The following is a 20,104-nucleotide window of genomic DNA, read 5'->3' as shown; positions in this document are numbered from 1 at the left end:
CAGAGTAATAGTAACCACTGAAAAAAATGAATAGGAAATCAAGACTTTTTGAAACAAGTTTTATATGCAATTTAACACACACACACACACACAAAAGAATCTACAGAAAAAAAAATGCACTTTTTGGCACAGTTCAGAGTGGATTATTAAAAATTTATAGCTCTTTTTATGTCTGTGGCTGTAAGGACTAGGAGGGGAAAAAAAAAAAAGATACTTTTTCTACCTGTGCTGCCTCATTTAAAGTGTTGGTGTGTGTAGCAGAACTCTATCCACACAGCATTAAGTTAGCATATTCTACTCAGAATAACTGTGTTTCCACTAACAGTCACATCTCTATAACTACTTCATTAAAGTTAAATACATTCATCTCATTCCTGCTAGAAGTTGTATGTTCATATGCAGACTCTAACTGTAGGACTGTACGTACAGCACTAGCTACCAGAAGGAATCAAACATAGCATCACGTCATAATTTGCAAAGAAACTGAGCAGTTTCCTCCTATTTGCTAAAATATCTGCTTGTAAAAAACCCCCACAAATCTCAAAATATCACTTCTAAAAGGAAGCGGTATTTGATTATATGAATGATAGAAGAAGGATTTTGGTGTGTACTTCAAAACACCATCAGCTTTTTTACTAGTCAGCAGCTTAAAAATGTAAAATCACATGTTTTTCTTATTTGTTAAAGTATCACAATAAAATTCTAATCAAGATTAGGAGTGCAACCTAGAAAATCTACTTTTCTTCTTTGGGAAACCACTGACTAGAATATACACTTAAGACATTTTGCAACTAAAGAGATGTGGGGTGTTATGGCAAAAGGTTGAATGTAGGACATGACAGAGCTTAAGGAATCAATAACACCAGAAAAGTGCATTTGGGGGAAAAAAGCAGGGGAAGAGGAGGACACAGGACATTCTCACTTTCTTTGATTTCTGAAAGTTGCTGAATTAACTGTATGTCTGCAAATTTGAAGGTGAATTTAAAATGAAAAATAAATGATGCAAACAATGATTGACTCTGGTGTTTTTCTCTTGCATGAAAAACTCAGTAGCTGGGATTCCACACCAGATTATGACATCTCATTTTGCATATCTACAGGGGTAAGAAGTATGTAAACTCCCACCATAGTCAGAGATCAGATTGATAAAGTCAGTGGATCCTAGAGAGTGACGCTGCTCACTGGATGTTGTGGCTGGTCAGGTGAATCACTCCCTGTACTCCGCTAACTGTATTGACTAGACTGCCAATGACTATAAGGGGAGACAGCATCCAGTTTGTGTTCAGATACCTACATTTAGATGTCTTAATCACGAACTGAATCCTATTCTGCTGTTCCAGAGATGTGTTTTACAGCTATCTATTGAACTCATTTAAGAGAGAAATGTTTTTGTCAGGACAAAGTAAGAAAGAAGAACAAATCAGGAAAAAGAAAAGCTTAGACACCTGGATTGCAAGGATTTCACTAATAGCTACATTATCTTCACTAATGTCTTTGCTACATCTATACTACTAAATAAAACCAGCCAACAACTATTGGGAACTAAAGGAATTACTAGGCTCACATCCTTTAAGCTAAACTCTCCTGCTTCTCAAGACAGAGCTGGCCCATCCAAACAATTACTGGGAACGGTCTCTGGCCTCAGCTAAAACTTGTGCTGTGCCTGGGTGCTGCCTGGGTGGGTACCATTCAGTACTGCCCAAACCTTGCCAAAACCCACACACCAATTTAACAGTACAGACTGCCAAGCACCAGTGTTGTCTCATGCCCTGATTTGTTCAGTTTACTACTGTAAACAGAAGACGTTGTTTCTGAGAACTCCCATTCCTCTGTGGTCACTAAATAGATGTAGTGACCACTAGAAAGTGTGTGTGTGTGTGCGTCTCACTTTCTAGCAGCAAGGCAGTGACAACATATCAAAACATTACTTTTGGTTATTGTTAGTTGAAGTGGCAGCAGTTTGGAATGTATTCAGAGACTCTAAGTATATTGTATGAACATTTTCAGCTTGATCTTTCAGTACAGTTATTGTATTGTGCATATATAAGTATATATATTCTACTGTAGGTACAACTTTCTTCTTTAAAATACGTACACGAACACTTTAAGGAAGCCAGGAAAGATGAAAACAAAGGTTGCCTGTGCAACCTTTAGTCTTCTTATGTGTTAGCAGCATTGTATTTCACATTTTATATGATCATCTACTATTTTTCAAAAAACCACTGCCTGTTTCATTTAGTGTTCAGAATGAAGTTTGCTCAGTGAAGGAGAAGCTCTTCAACATTTTATATTCTCCTTGTTCAAAAAAAGTTGTCCTATTACCTATTTACTGCACAGCATTCAAATTCTTTGAATATCAAGTTATTCAGCAGCTCCTCAGATTTTTTATGATGCCCATTATCTAAGGGGTTCACAAATATGAACACACATATCTAGGGTGAGGCTGTAATGTGATAACATCCTAATTTGATAAATGGGAGATAAGGCACAAGTAGATAATGCTGAAAATGTCCAAAAATTTTGGGCATCCAATTTGAAATTCTTTAAGATTTGCTTTGTTCAGAGTACTTAATATTGTATAACACAGAATATTTTCAAAGCACAGTTGTTATTGACTTCAATAGTTCTATAGGTCAGACCTCTAATGTCTCAAATTCAGCATTTGAAAAAACATGGAACCCTGTTAATGACTACTTGGATAAAGTTTGGTCTGTCTTGATCAGCATAACAAAAGCTCTGGCAGAGATAGAGCATTGTCTGTGCGGTGTTCAGCTGCCTCAGCTGTCAGATCTTTTCTTTGATACCTTTTGCTTTAACCAAGAGCTTTGTTAATTATACGACAAAGGAAGCACAGATCTCATAGCTATGCCTTCTTCACCCCATGATTTTGAGCAATGCAAACCACATGTATATTGGGCAATGAAGAAGACTGGGATTGTCAGGGAAGAAAAAGTATGTGGTCATGATAAAGGTTAAGAAGCGAGCACCATTGCAAGCAGCAAGAAGCAAGTGCATGCTGCACTGCAGCCCTACAACAGGTTGTCCAGAGAGGTGGCATCTCCATCCTTGGAGGTTTTAAGACCTGGCTAGGAAAAGTCAGGTCTGCTCTGATGATGACAGTCCTGCTCCAAACAGGAAGATGGACTAGATGACCTCCAGACCTCTCTTCCAACCACCACTTCAATGATCCAATTATAATTCTGAATTTTTTGACTTTTGAATTGATAACTGTTAAGTCTAGTGCTCTTTTAATACAGATTTGTATTATTATTTCAGTTTCCTAACGCAGTTAATGCTTAATACTTTTATGTTCAGAGAATAATGAGAGTACAGAGACGGACTATACCACTGCTCTGAATAGTATAGTAGCCTACCACTCACTGTATTGTTCTAAAGAAATCATAGAAGGAAAAAAATAATCCATGCAATAGATAGTCATAAAATAACTTGCCAGAGTACGCTTTTCTTTCTTATTCCAAGACAGTATTTGTTGACCTAAGACCTGAAGCATGAGAGATTACATAACCTCTTCAAACTGCACCATATCTAAAACTGCAACTACATGTCTTCATTGCTTAGGTGAACATCCAAGATCTCAGTCTCAAGAACTTAAAGTATGAAAAACTCTAAACAGGATAATATAATACTTCTTCTGTATCCTTGCTAAAATAGGCAACTTTACCTAAAAAAAAAAAAAAAAAAAAAAGAAAAAAAAAATCCTTCCTTAGCTTTTAATAATTACCCATATCTGAGATTGGTGTCTTTTTATTGTTGCATATTTCTGCTATAAATTTTAAGACAACTGATACTGAAATCAATATTTCTTCTGAGGCTTATTAGTGATGCACAAAATGTGATATTTTATGTATTATTTTCTGTCTGGTTTTAAACATATCAAAATTATTCTTCTTCTTTGAATACTGCTGTGCATTGAAAAAAATCCTTTCATTAAGTTGTCTATACTGATGATCAATGTCCTGTGTCGTTAGAATTAATCCAAAATCTACTGATATATCTGAGAAATTCAGGCTCTCCATTCCTATTGCGTCCTATTCCCTAACTTTATCATATGCTTTTGAACCTTTTCATTAGATGCTTTTTTATTTGTTTCAACCAACTTAACTGGCACTAAGAAACGATATGATATGCAATTACACTGCATAGGTCTATGCTCAGTGAACAGTAAGTTAATGATACCAGTTTTGCTTTCTCATGGGCTTTTGAGTAAGTCTGAGAACAGACTTTAACAAAGAGCATGGGGATACCAGGGAGAGCAAATAGGTGGAGAAGTTCAAGCTCTTGGATTGAATCCCAATGGAGAGAAGTTTTCTGTTTAAGATAAAGTATTTTTTCTTCTTTTTGCAAGAACATTAATTTTTGTATTCTTAAGAAAAAGTCAACAGAAAGAGATCTTGCTTCCTCAGCAGATACTGCTTGTCCTACCACCTTATGTTTTCACTTGTAAATAGTATTCTAAATACCAGAACACTAAAGATTTGTAAAAATGTCACCTGTTTATATTATTACAAGTGCATGCAGAGCTTACCCATCTGAGTGGATCACTTCTGAAAATCACTGTAATACTGCCATATCTGTGTTGCATGGAAAACATTTACAATTGGAACTACAAATAAATTCAGTTCTGCCATAATCTAGAAGCCACAGATACATATTGCTATTATCACCAGTTTATATACAACCAAACTGGCATTTAGGCAGTGGGCTGCAATTCAATCAGCTATTTATTAACACACTGGTGCACCCCAGCACTGTTGCTTGTGGTACATATATAGAACTCTGTGGAATACAATTTCTCACTTTCAGTATTTGAGAGTTATAATTTACAGATGCTTCATTAAACTCACGTATCTATTTTCTGAATCTGACTCCAAGACTGCAGAGAACATGAAGAAAAGCAGGAGCATACTAAATACTGTGAATTTTGCATTCATGTAAAGTTGGAAATCAGCTTATTCACATTTGTATCTCAAGAGATTCCATGTTCAAAACTAAAGTACATTCAGGAGAATAACAGTTGTTAATAATAGTAATGAAAAGAGCTGTAATAGATAAATTATAATGACAGAGTTACATCTTTAACAGGCATTGCTGTTGCCATGGCACAACTTTCTAATGTAAAATAAAAAATCCACTAGAAATTTGTTCTATAGCTATGGTAACAACTGTATCGTGACACCTGCACTATTAATCTATTCAAGTTCTGTTATCACTTGATCCAGAAAGACGTTTTTAGCAGCACACTCTGCACATGTGTAACATCTTCCCCAAAATGTATTCTCAACTCCCTTTTCCACACACTCGGTTGGCTGATTAACAGTCACAGCTGAGTGATATTTGGAGAGTACCCTCTCATAGAAGGGTGGTAAGCAAAGAAATCATCTTATTTGCATGATAAAGATTGCTTTGGACACACTAGAATACCTCCAGTAGCGATGATACTGGTTGTATTCCCAAAGTGATATAAAATGGGATGATCAGCAAGAAAAGGTATAAGACAGAAAAATCATAGTGTATAAAAACTGAAGTAGCAATATTCAGGAAGGCATTATTTCACACAGAAAACAACATGGTGCTCTGACCAAGCTCCAGCTCTTTGATGGCAGTATGTTGGCTGCAGATATCTTTGATGAGGCAGCGCAATGTTTTCTCACTCTAGTAAATGTTATAGCAAGGTACCACGGACCTGTGTGGGAGATATAACAACACAATTACTAAGCAATTAATGAAGAATGTGCGCTCCTACTGTCACCAGCAACAACAGAAAAGGAGCAACAGTGTCCAGCCAGACTGCTGCGTCTCCTTCTGCTTCCTCCTAAATCTAAAGGAGCCACCAGAAGGTGGTTTGCAAGGTTGGTGTTGGCAGTCTCCAGGCTCCGTGCCCAAGTTCCAACATTACCAGCTTCAAAAAGCCGTACAGCCCCTTAGAAATCACAGTAAAAGTCTCTGCGGATTATGTGTTTGCTCTTACGAGCTTCACAACTGCCAACTCCATCACTTAACATCCCAGGCTGCACTGGACTGTGTACTGAAGGATTTTACTGCCTCACTATCGCTACCTTCTTGGTAGTTTCACTGTCCACATTCTACGCATCTGTTTCACAATGACCCATCAGGATCTGCAATAGATGAGAAAGATTTTGGGGAAAAGACAGTTCCGTATGGAGCTTTCTGAACATTGCTTGCCAGCCTCTAATGAAGAAAAAAAGCTTTCAGTGAGAAAGGATATTAGTTGGTAATTACTGTTAATCCTAACCACATTATAATATCCAAATATAGGTCTTGCCCAAAATTTCAGCAATAGCAGTGTAATCTGGTGCAAACAGAGTTAATTTTAACTCTTATATAGATGTGTGGACTCTCCTGTACATTTTCAGAAATTTGTTTTGATACTTGTAGAGTATGTTCCATATTTGAGGGGGACATAAATGTAATTTTTACGTAGATCACATACAGGGTTAATCTTTAACTGCAAATTTCAACATAGACAAAAACATAGAGCTGCAGCTGCCACCTCCATAATGCCGTTTCCATGAGAATTTCTTTCTCTATGACTATATAAGGCATGCTTCCTAGACATCTTAATGACAGACAGCCTCCCATGAACCATCACATTTTGCAGCACAAGAATCTGTCTTGTACCTACTCGTCAGAATAAGAATCCTTCAGAAAACTAACATGTTAACATGTTTATGGACTAAAAATTTCAGGCAGATAAAATAATGTTCAACATGCCCCAGGTGAAACACTGGAGTAATTCAACACCCACATTCAAGCTAAAATTCTACTAGAATATTTCAACTCTACCATGCAGCAAAAAATTTAAAAAAGCCAGTATTCCTTTGTAACACTCAAGCAATCTTTCATAAGAAATTCTGAGAAATGAATGGAAACTGATGCAAAATGTAATTTTGCAGAAAGATCACATATAATTGCATTGAGAAATTCTGTGGTAATCTCTTCTTGCAGGAGAAAGCTAGCAGTTGAGTGGGTTGTGGCTGTGCTCAGAGAGTACATGTTAATTTGACAATGTAGTACAGCAGGGAAGAGTAATATAAGAGGAAAATTTGGTGACACTTAATAACCAAAATCAGCACAAAGCAATATGAATGTGACAGATGAGCTCCTGAAACCGTACCCTTTTGTTGAAGACTCTAATGAAACTTCGTTAATTGTTCCACTCCTGATATTTCATATATCAAATGCAAAGAAGGAATGACAAAGTCCTCCACCAACTGGGAACAAAACTTACTAATTGTCAAGGCAAAAGAGACTAGAAAAATAATGGATGATTTTTAGAATGCTGTTTCTAAAAGGAGATATTGCTCAACAATTTCAACACTTCTGTTTGGAAGGAAGGATTTGCCTAAGTAACGATTCAGTTCCCCCAAGCATGAGACAAAAGCAGAAAGTATACAAAATATATGTTCTGGCACTTGTACTGATCATACATTTCTGTCTCTCCTAACCTTGGTAAAGAACATATTTCTGATCTGAGCAGTATTTTTAAGATATTTAAGATGTGATACAAAGTAGTTTGTCTCTCCTCATTCCACATACAAGCTCATCTATGTTCTGTTTCACCTTATAATTATGTTTCAAAGCCAGCAAGAATGGAATCAGTGCTTTCATAAGAAATAAAGTAAAATAAAGCGCATGTGTGCCCCCCCCCCCCCCCCATCCCAAATGGCCTCATTTAACTTTTGCAAAATTTCTTCTTAGGTAGTAGAAACAAAGCTGTAAGGATAGAAAGTGTATAAATATTAAAAATGTCTAGAAAATACCTATGGCTGTAGAATCACAGTCCAGATGTAGATATATGCAGTCATGGAAGATTACGTCCAGAACTGCAAAGTTTTTCAACTCTGTGGAACATTTACTGAAATTTTATATAACTACTTACATGTAACTGTTTTGAAACTAATCGCTAAAAATCAGTCTTTTAGCAAGCTTGCAACTCACTACATATTTTTTTATTATAACTAGTGGGTGGGGAAAATTAAGGAATAAAAAAATAGATTCTCCATCTTCATTTTCCCCTAATGATTTATTTGGGGGTTGCAAGTGTGAAAGGATAACCATATAAATTCTTTTGAAAAGTATTTACAAAGCATAAATGATATTAAAAAAAATTCAATCTAAACAATTATGTGCAAAAGAATTTAGCTAAGAATATGAATTTTCTAGGCAGATTGACAATCTCTAAAAGATGTTTACTTTTCACAAATAACTGTAGTTACTTCAAAAAGTAATGTCACACAGGATGCTTAAAAGCAGATTTTGTGAAAAGAAGGAAAGAGATTCAGGTGACTAAATACAGACATATATAGCTATTCTAGATACAGTAGGGTATCCAAGGTGACTGTAAGGGCTGAGACATGACACACAACTTATTGGAAACCTGGGTCTTTCTGGAAAAGTAGCAAGAAGCCAGAAAGGCTATCTGGAGTGTCCAAATTGGTCTAGACATCTCTGTTTAGGCACTTGAATTGTTTCTTAGGGATCAAATGGTAGCAGACAAGGAGTACTGATGGTAGTACCCATGTAAACAACAGATCTCAAAGAATCCATTCTTGTAGAATAGATAATTGCATATGTGCATATACCCCACTTCAGATGACTCAGATACACTTACTTTAGATAGGAATTGAAAACTTGTCAGCATTTCAAGTAATGATTGTTGGATACTTCTACCAAAGTAGCCATCAAGTTAAGAAGCCAGATCACCTGAGTGGCACACAGCATGAAAGGCTGGCTGACCCCAGATATCAGCTCAGGACATTTTAGAAACATATGTGCACTTGGAACATAGAATTAACCTGCTAGGAATTAACTATGACTGCTAGGAGAGTCAATGCGTAGATTTAGTAAGCTACTAGGATGCAGAAAAGCACTTGTTCTATTTCAGATTTAGTTATAGGAAAAACGAGCATTAGACTACAATAGCTCAGACATGGAAGAGCAGTGAATGAACCTGGAAGGCAATTATCAACTTTCAGGCTCCATCACAAATGACACTTTAGTAAGCTCTCATATTAAATAAATAAAAATAAATAATAAAAAATATGATTGTGAAAGACTGTCTGAATCATCAACTAGTTGCTGGTCAGAAGCTCCCACAGAGATATTTCTTTGCTATTTCCAAATATAGGTCAGTTCTCTTGGTTAGAAACAGAGGGTCTGCCATCTACATTTCTGAACTACAGAGTTTGATACAGAGAGGCAAAGTTTAATCCAATTAAAACCCCACTTACATAACTGGTTGAAAAGTCACACAACGCAAGGGCTACACATAGAAATTCTGAATGATTTATCTTCTGTTAGGCTCACGTGAAAGTTAGAAGACAGAGTTTCATTTAGCGAATAGCTGTGGCAACAGAAAACATTACCACTCACCCTGCTGCTCTTCAGCCAGAAGGTATCATTCAGCAGCTCCACTGCCAGAGCTGTTTGTAGGAACAGCCTCTGATCTGCTTAGGGCAAATCAGCTGGGCCAGTTTGGGTAGTTGAGTTCATCTGGCTTATTTTGCTCGAGATGGCTTAGAAAGTTCTCACAGAAACCTTTCTGCTGAAGCCAGATCTGGGAGTGCCCACCTATGGAAGAAGTGCAATGACAAGGAGGCGCTGGTAACATCTTCAGTTGCTTCTGCAGAATTCTGCCATTCACGAAAGGTTGATACATCTCTGCAATGTAAGGGTCAGCTTTCCTCTCTGAAACACATCACGTGGATACTTCCCTAAGGCACCAAATAGCTATGCTTTTCAAATATGTTACACCTACTGAGAATAACATTTTCTCAGATAGGTGGAATAATGTGCATGATGACAATAAATATTAGCATAGTCGAATAAAGAGGACTAATTTACCAAGCTAAAAGGATTTAAGATAGTACAGCTTTCAAAAATATCCCCCAGAGTGGTAGAAATACATGAATAAAGTCGTTTTAAGAGTCTAGAACTGTAAATAGGAAAACCGAATGTGACTCTAAGGGATCAGAAAATACACTAATATTGGTGGGAATTATCTCATTATAGGTCCATAATTGATAGCCCAGATTCTGCTCAGGAAACAGCCTGATCAGAATATCAGGAAGAATAGGTTGTAGAAAATCCTTCCTCCCCAGAGAACCCCATCCAGTTGTTGGCCCATCTTTAATAAGTACATGAAACTTCCTTACTGTGTAATTAGATACTTTGGATTTAGAAAGCAACTTATTTTCAGAGTTAGCTAGTTTTTATCTACAGTGTCAGAGGAAATAAATGCTTCAGTATAGGTTATAACAAGTTCATCAGGTCCTTAAATCCAAAATACCTGAAGCAAGACAGGCCTAGAATGTTATTATTGCTTCATTCTGCTCTAATTTATTTGTGTTTCACCCAGTATGAAGACCGATGAACAAACCGATAATTATGTTTACCTCCAAATTAAGGACTCAGATCAGCCAGACCTGATCTTCCTATCATATATGTATTTCTGCTGTTTAAGCAAGTGTGCTTACATTTCACCTGAGGAACAGCTGAGGAGAGAAAAGGTCACTGTGATCCTGTTTTGTTGATATGTAGATGGGCAGAATCTGCATCAACAGGGAATTTCCCTGTGAATACCAGGTAAGCTGATACATGAACATATACCTCCTGCAGAGTTGTGAATTCTGTCTTGGTTTACCAGTCTCACAACCAGGGATTCCCATTTTCAGCTGGAAACATCAGATGAAGCTGAGGAAGATTACACTTGCCATAAGAGAAAGAACTCTGACAAAGGGCAGGGAATTGCAACTACGAAAGCTCAAAAATTTCATGGAATAATCCATATTTATGAACTGTAATATGTAACAGTTTAAAGTGATAGCATTTTTAAAGAGGGACTGTATATCTAAGAGGGCAGGGATAGAGGAGAGTCGAAAAAGTAGTACAGATTTCCTAAAAGCTTTGTACAGCTGTGACTGCTATTCAGACAGGCTACTATGAAGTGGACACTTGTACGAATGCAGAGAAATAATTAGGGGATCACCATCATCTAATTTTTCTATTCTTCTTCAGAAGAATCCCTTCAAAATCTTTGTAGACCGAACCAACAGTTAGAAGACTTACATTTGAAACAATTTGGTAAACTCAGCTATCTCCCTCAAAGATCAGGGGAGCCGAGAATGGAAATGACAGAGATGGCAACTTTTTTTCATTGGATGAATCACAATCTGTTGGACCTCCTCGGACCCATCATTTTATTCCTAATCCAGTGGATCACTAGGACCTTCCTCTAGTGGCAGGTCCACAGGAGATACCCGGACTTCCTTTGTACTGAAAACAACAAACAATGAAGTTCTGTTCACAGCAATAGGTTTGTCGATTGGGCACACCAGAGTTTTGTACACGTCAGATGCTGCCGACAAAGGTGTCTGAGTGACCAGTTGCCTTTTGGGTATAACAGTCCCCCATTCTTCTGGACCTGGTCCCTGTGGTCAGTCAGGAAGTAGATGGTTCTTCCCATTTGCGGTGTGGTTCCTGACTGGAAGGTTTGTGGGGGTAAGGTGAAAGAACATGCTACATTTCTCTCAGCTGTTCTCACCGAAAACTTAGAAGTGTTGCTTTTTCCTTTCACATAACAACAAATTTCCAAACCTCAGTATTTTTCATAATAGAAGTATCTCCCAGACAATGATTTCAAACACTTCCTCAGTATTGGATGGCGGAGTCAAAACCTTCACATTTCTCCTTTGAGGTTTTAGGATATCTCTTTCTGTTGTTTCTGTTTTGGAAGGGGACTCACTCACAGTGAGTCAGGTGTATATTAATTTTGGTGAGAGTGGCCTGCTTCAAACTGTCCCTTCTGGAACACTTGTTTTCAGTCACTACAGAAAAAAGGTCTGAGATCTTGGGCTCAGCTTCCCCTCACACACTCCTTTCTTCCCTCTCTTACGCCCAAAGCAAACAGCAGTTATTAAAACTGACAGAGTGGCTAAGTCCACCAGTCAGACATACAAACGCAGTAGGAAAGAACAGGCCTCCTGTTTTCTCACACGTGTCGGTCTGTAACTTGGGTGCTAAATTGTCTCTTACTTCCATAGATTAACACATTCGTACTGTGTTTAAGCCTCAACACATCTTCCTGCAGAGTATTTCTAAAACGTGGCCTCTGCCTGCCCAGCTAACAACTGCTGCCCAAACCATTGTCTTGTATCTATTAAACTTCAGGCCGCCTGCTCTTGACCATTCAAGAACTCTTCAACAAAAGTCACCTTCTTGGTCCATTGCAGTGAGCATGTTACATGCTTTGGCTCTCGCTTAATTTTAAGGCAAGTTGTGGCATACAAATTCTTTCTTAATAAACCTTCAAAGTCATGAAATAATTGATTCCTGTCTTTCATGTGCTAGCAATGCTCCATTATTACTGTTTTGCTATTTTTACTTCTGCTGAGAAGTCATGTAGCAGAATTTAATTGTTCCGGTATTTCATGATTCAAAGGGATTGTAAAACAACTGTATATTTCAACTAAATTGACAGCTGTAGAAAAATTAACATTGGTATACATTATGTTGCTGAAAAAGACAATTCCTTGCATTGCCTGAAGCCCACTGTTGCTGTTACACAGATCGGTGGAGGTTCAGGGTCAACTTGCTTTGAAATAACATTGATTCTTCCAGTGTTTTCTTTGATGAAGTTCTGCTCCGGCAAATTGTCTAACGTACCAAACACACTCAGGAGAACTGAGTATGCAGAAGTAGTTCATTAAGTCAATCATAATTAACAAATAATTGCAGAAACAATATTACGATTGTTTTAATTAGCATATTCTTCATTTGGAATAAACTGGAAATCAAATGATCACAGTCTCCTGAGAAATTTACTCAAGTCACCTCTTCCTCTCTTTAAAAGGGCAAATAAGCATCACTAGCAGCTCAATATATGAGGCAGCACTGTAACAGATACCAGAACAAAACCTGGCAGCTGTTTTCTTTTTTCTTTTTATTTTTTTTTAAAAGCTTTTATTGTTAAAATAATGAGAAATGACAATGAAAGCATTTTAATCACTTTTCTGATTAAAAGTGGGCACACACCTTATTGCTCTCCTTTTGTAATAATAGGAAAGAACAAAGACAGGGAGAAGAAGGAAAGAGAGAGAAGAATAAGAGGAAAAGAAAGGAGCCATCCTGAAGACCAAGAAACTTCTGATGAGATTCTCAAATGGGTCCTAAAAAGGACTTTTTTTAATGTGCAAAGTGATTTTATGATTTTTTTTTATTAGTTTTCAAAAATCTCATGAAGATACAAAGATGAAGTGCCAAGTATTTAGCCAATACTTGTGTCTTGAAAGCATTTTTATATAAGCACCTAATGTAAAGAAGCACAGTCAAAAAAAGTCGAGACGGTCATGCCTGGAATAAGTTACCTTGAAAATTATAGTAGTAGTAGCACTTCAGCTTATGTTATTTAATTATTCTGCCTATCTGCACCAACTTAAATGAACGAAGGTTGATGAGGGTGGTGGGAATAAGTGACACGCATTAGGTATTTCCAAGGAGAATGACAGGAGTTCTTAAATGAACAAGGAGTGAACCACCGAGACACGTAAAGTGGCCTCCTCCTAGCCCCGTTAACAGGTAATTGAATTTTCTGATCTTTCCATCTTTAGATGGAAAACAAGGCATTAAGCTATTAAAATCTTCTCTGCTCAGAGAATAAAGGGTGAGCCAAAATTTAAAGTAATTGGGATAGCTACAGTACTCGTAAACAAAGAATGAATCTGTGGAGAGAACAGAGGCATACAGGCTTTTTTTTTTGAAAGCAGTTTCCTTTCTTTCAATCTTCTCTGTGGATATTTATTATAACTGGTACAAACTTAAAAAAAAAGTAAGCTACAAACATTTGAGGAAATATGCCATGTATTTCCAAACCAAAATTAACTCCACAGATAGGACAATTGATCAGTGAAATTTAAAAGTAAATTTTAAGTGAAACTTGATTTAAGTTCACCTAACCTCGCAGTCTGACTGTCAATATAAAGACTAAAAGTCTGTAATTTGCAAGTGCCATCAAAATATCTCTAATCAATCTGACCTTTAATTGGCTTTATCATGTTATAGCAGCCCAAGACATGCAGTAATCACCATAGAGAAGTACAGAAGTCTGAATCAAAGTAACTGCCTGCTTCTTAAAATTGGCATCTTTCTTCTACTTCAGTTAAACCATACTTTATACTAAAGCCAACACAGCAATGTTTTTACCACATGAAAGACAAAGATTCAGCATAAATCAGTCATTTCCAAGGTCTGATACTTTTTGCCAGTTTTTTAAGTCGATTCGTTGATAAAGACTATTAAAAAACAAAGACCATCACAACTTTACTTCACAATTCTCAGGTGAAGAGTTGCAGAGCAATATGATTTTTTCCCTACATGGCTAACTCTCCAAGAATTCCTGTTGAAAAGTAAGAACTCTAAGCCTTTTTGTGGTATGAGTTCTCCTTAAGTTATCTTGACAGTTAGAGAGACTGACTCAGAGCAAGTAAAGATATTTCATCTTCGTTGTGGGTGTGGAAGTATCACTATCCGCCAAGATGCGAGAGGTGTAGAGTGGGGAGGGGATTCTGCCCCCTGCTCTGCTCTGGAGAGACCCCACCTGCAGTACTGCCTTCAGCTCTGGGGACCCCAACATAAGAAGGACACGGACCTGTTGAGGCGAGTGCAGAGGAGGGCCACCAAGATGATCAGGGGGCTGGAGCACCTCTCCTGTGAGGACAGGCTGAGAGAGTTGGTGTTGTTCAGCCTGGAGAAGAGAAGGCTCCAGGGAGACCTTACAGCAGCCTTCCAGTACCTAAAGGGGGCTTATAAGAAAGATAGGGACAGACTTTTTAGTAGGGCATGTTGCGATAGGACAACTGGTAATGGTTTTAAACTAAAAGAAGGTAAATTCAGAAGAAATTTTTTACAATGAGGGTGGCGGGACACTGGAACAGGTTGCCCAGAGAGGCTGTGGATGCCCCATCCCTGGAAACATTCAAGGCCAGGCTGGATGGGGCTTTGAGCAACCTGGTCTGGAGGAAGGTGTCCCTGCCCATGGCAGCGGGGGTGGAACTAGATGATCGTTAAGGTCCTTTCCAACCCAAACCATTCTATAATTCTGTGAGTCTATGAATTTTAAAGATAGGCATCAGACCAAGGCTCTTGGCTGGTTAAAGTGGACTAGAGTTTAAGGCAATGCTAGCCTGCATTCTCCTGAAGCTGATACATATGGTACAATAGCTTTAAAAAGAATATACACACAGCAGTTGGTAACTCAAATTCATAAACTTAAGGTCAGAAAGTGCCATTTGTACCTGTCCTGCATCTAAGAGCATAGAATAAGGAGGTTCCTCTCCCTGAACAAAATGCATATCCAATAGTAGACGCATGGGAGTTAAAAAAGAAGATGAACCCAGTTCTTAGGCATTGTACAGATCAGCTTGTGCCCTCACTCCAAGGCCACTAAATATGAAAATCAGTTTTCAGTTTTAATCACAGGATCATTCTTTCACAATTTTATGTTTATTGAAGTATTTGTAAAAGGCAAAGCCCCTATGATCACACTTATTTCTATTTCACACTGCATTCTAAATGGAATATACAGAAAAGCTGCTTGAAGATTTTGAAAAAAAAAAAAAAAAGAAAGAAAAAAAGACAGCACTTCAAAGAAGAGCTAAAACACCTAAGAAATAGAAAATATTCAAGAATAGTGAATTAGAAAAGCAGAGTGGGAAAACACAGAAGCAGAAGCTAAGGGGGAATCTGAACTCTAATTCCAGGGAACTATTGCATGTTACCAGAACTGCACTGCTCAGCAAGTGCTTTCAGTCTTTTTGCTACATCTGTATCTCCTGTCAGGAAGCTCGTTTGATCAAGATATTGAAAGTAGATGTCTCTGTCTTTCATTTCTGCCATGTTCCTCTCCCATATTATCATAGCTGCTGCAAATCCAAATTACTGCCCAGGTGCAAGCTGAGGTTTTCAAATACTTGACTGGACACTGCTGTTTGCTATCTGTATAGATGAAGTGAATTGCATGGAGTTTTACTGCATACCTTGCCTGAGGTCAATCATGTTTAAATGCAACTTTTCTTACTTAAATAACAATGACATTATTTTGGTATTACATTTGATTTTGCTGCTCTAATTAGACCCATAGATTTGTCATAGACAATTTCTGGACTAAGTCATAATAATGTTGTCAGTATCACAATCATGACAATCATGCGAAAACTTAGAAAAAAAACAATGACAAGTTTACAGTAGCTGAAGTACCTTTGAAAAATTATATACTGACTCAAGTAAAAATAATAGAATAACCCCAAATACTTTGTAGTTATTCTATGACAGGTAGTTTTTCTTTGCTAATCATAATTACATGACAGATGTCCTTTTTGTATTAAAGCTTCATCTTTCTCAGATGTTTAGCTGTGTCAACAGTGAGTTTTCTTAACATTTTCCATATTCACTCAGCAATCCATTCAGCTATGCCATGTGGGAAGCCCAGCCATGCTGTTCTGAGTTGTAAACCAGGTTGTAAAGGCCATTGTTAAGCCAAGATAACCGTCAGCCACGAAGCCAGAATTTTTTCAGAGTCATCAGAGACACCTTCTCAGTCCTTATACACTTATTCCTTTGCTGTACAATCTTACATATGGCCTATGTTTTGACTCCTGAACAAAGATCACTGTATTGATGGGCCTCAGCTCAAAATATTCAGTCCCACGTACCTTCTTCTCCTTCAGTCGTTGTAAGTCTCCAGAACCATAGGAAAACAAAGAAAGAAACAACATCCCAAACCGCAAGAAACTGTACGAAGCTCAAGTAGTAAAAAGCTGGAAGCCAAGCTTCCAGTACGGCTGGAAGCAAATACAAAGATCATAGCTGATCTCTGGACTAACACAAGGAGAAGTCACCACTTTGGGCCCTTGAAGAAAAATCTTCAAGAATTCCAATAATATCTGAAAAACTAAGGGCAAAGGAGGCAAAGCTCAACCAAGCAACAGTCTGAAAAGAAGATAAAAGGGGTCAAAATGAAGGAACAGAATACCAAAGGCATTTTTGACCTGCTTCATGAACCCCTGCCTTTCTTGTGAGGAGGTGGCCTATGCTAGACAAAAAAAATCCCAAACACACATCCCCATTACTATATACTTATTTTTGGCATCACAAACATTGTAAATCAGAAGATAGTCACGCATACACTTACAGACTCTACTTTTCCTTACGCTAACTTTACAGAGGGAACTCTAACCTAAAAATGTAAAGGTTTATCCTACATCCTCAGGAGACTACAAACGCATTCATGGAGGTTACACCAAAGAATCAGAGAAGGGTGCAGGGAAAAAGGAAAATAGTTTAATCAGGTAAAGGAGTCTTCAGCTTCTATCACTCTAAAGAGTATTACAAAATCTAAGGATGAATTTTAGCCTTTTCCCAATGCTTTTCAGCCTTTTGACAAAAAGGTTATTTGATGAGCTATGAAATTGCACACCCTCTCTGCTGCATTCTTCAGAAAACAGAAACACTGAAAATATGCAAGTCCAATGTTTGTGACAGAGCACAAGAAAAGTTTAGAAGCATTATGCCTGAGATTGTTATTGTTCTGCTTCCTCTACAACTTCAAAGACTGTTAATACAATTAGGCTCCCACATATTCTTAAAATAAACTGGTGAACTAGGCAGACTTCTTTCCTAATTTAATGTATAAACACTATGATTGATTTGAAAGCACCAGCCATAACTGAGTGCTAGATGTAGCTATCAGCCTTTGCACACCCTCTACGTGACTAAATAGTAACACAAGGATATCGTGTAGAGCCTTTTCAGTAGCGCTCGCAAAAGTATCAAGAGCACTTAATTGACAGCTGGGATCTTAGAGACACCAACAATCATTTTTTTAGATGTAGTTCATCTTCTCTCGTAGCCCACTCCAACAACACATCTGGCATAAAGGGCACCACTCTCTACAGCGGCCTCCAAGCAGTTGCCTGTCTCCAGCTTGAAGCTTTCTATCTTCTTACAAAAAAATTCCCTTCCTACAATTTCAGTGGGAATACTGCAAATCTGTCAGTAAGTACATTGTAAACGTTCCTCTCATAAATCTGCCATCACGTCAAATTTCCACTATGCTAATTTAAGAGTAGTTTTCAAGGTAGCAACTGCTTTTGTTTGAGAATTTGGGAATGCAAAGGTGCTTTCTTGGAAGGTATTTTTTCACATGACACAGACTAGCTGAATAATAAAAATGATACAACTACATTCACCAATATGAAGCCATTTTGTGTTGGAATAAAAAGGTAGTTCAGCTGATTTTTTTTCACAGTAGAATGTTCGAAACCTACCAAATCAACACCTGAATAAAGATTTCACATGTTTAGAAAGAAACTTGATTTTTACATATGCCACTGAAGAGGAATCATTTTTTCTTGAAAGAGAGCAATTATTTATTAGAATTTTACACACTGTCAAGAATTATGTAAATCAAGAGATTAAGATATAGGTCATTTATTTCTGAAGAAAACTTTTTGAAGTATGAAGGAAGAAAAATTGAACATAATTTAAGCTTCTAGTCTTGGTATCAAACGAAGGCTGAGTCATAAAATCACTTTGAAGACAGCTGTAATGATATAAAATGTTACTGTGTACCAGCTGTTCACTGAGAGTATTCTGTTAAGAGATTGCCCCTTCCAAATATAAATTGTGGTATCCAGTGAAAAAATCTGAACTACCTGAAGTAGTAATTCCCCTTCCACTAAGGGAAAATGAGGTTTTACACAACTCCTTCTAGATACAAAAGAGGATACATAGACCTTGTTTATGAAACACAGACAAAGTTTTCATTACCAAGGTCAATGGCAAATTTGCCTCTTGTCTGAAAGGCTCTCTAGATGATGGAAGAAGTGTAAGAGATGAAAACCAATTTGATGAAAATAAGAATATGTACTGAAATTCTGTAAAATGTCTCTCTGCTCTAAGTATTAATACAAGTGTACACTAGAAATAAACTCTGCAGACATATATACTTCAACACTGTCTTGTTTAATGGCTGCATATCTGCACGCCTACAGAAAATCCATAAAAATCACTCTATTGGAACTTAAAAGGAATACCTTTGTTTGCATCAAGTTCTCTTATTAATATTTAACATTGCAGCTGAATCATGGTAAGGGGACGAAAAGAATAGGTGTTATGAAAAGTCAGCAGAAAGGAATAAAACCAAAACTACTTAAAGGGACACGAGATGTGACCACATTGCATTCATAACAATAACTACAGTGCACTGTACAGACCAAGATAGCTTAAAAAAACCTCTACATAGTTACAGAAATCTTGCAATATCATTGCAACACATAGAATAGGCTGTGAAACTGGCTCCAAATCCCAGAGCAAATTAGCCTATGCTACACTGTATTTTAATACCAGTTCTCAAGCTAGGGGGAGTTCAAAGATGGCACAAGTGCCAGTTTTGTAGCAATATTCTCTACAATTTAAGTAAAATACTGGGGCTGCCAAGAAAGACTAAGGGAGTTAGTTTTTGCCTCAATTTGCCTACCTTGCTCAGTAACCTTTAAAAATACCACCCTTCATATTTTTTAATTTAAAAATCCACAAAACCCATGTTACAAATTATTAAAAGCAACCTATTTCTCTTAATGGAAGACTGCATAACTAAAGCAAATCAGAATGCAGAAGAGAACACTGTAGTCTGAAGTAAAAACTGCTATATTGTGACACAGGAGGTACTCCTGACCTTTTCAGTAGTTTACCAGGTGACTTTGGAAAATCAGTTTAGTATTAGTTTGCCTGAATTTCCTTGGCTGCAATAATACCAATCCTTCTAAAGGGCTTTAAGACCTGCTAATGAAAACAGCACTATATGAGAGCTAAGTATTATCAGCATCTTTTAAGATGCTTATCAGATTTCACCATAAATCCTGAATTTTTCAGAAGTCCTTTAAAAATGCTTATACCGTGCTTTTATACTTCTCTGCTAATGTTTGCAGGAATCTTTTTTAACATGAAAGGAACTGAATATATGAGAAAACAAATTTAACTATAGAGTATACAAAGTGTCATTATATAT

General features: G+C 37.3%; 1 protein-coding gene across 13 annotated transcripts in view; it reads right to left on the bottom strand.

The window, feature by feature from the left end:
• The window catches only part of ANKS1B (ankyrin repeat and sterile alpha motif domain containing 1B), a 443,348-nt gene that overhangs the window by 224,950 nt on the left and 198,294 nt on the right, over window positions 1–20,104 (bottom strand). The gene's annotated exons all lie outside the window — the stretch shown is intronic.

The sequence above is a fragment of the Aquila chrysaetos genome, chromosome 26 (assembly GCF_900496995.4).
Source record: "Aquila chrysaetos chrysaetos chromosome 26, bAquChr1.4, whole genome shotgun sequence".
NCBI classification, from domain to species: domain Eukaryota; kingdom Metazoa; phylum Chordata; class Aves; order Accipitriformes; family Accipitridae; genus Aquila; species Aquila chrysaetos.
The sequence above is the reverse complement of the archived record's forward strand: the minus strand, read 5'-3'. Positions and strand labels throughout refer to the sequence as shown.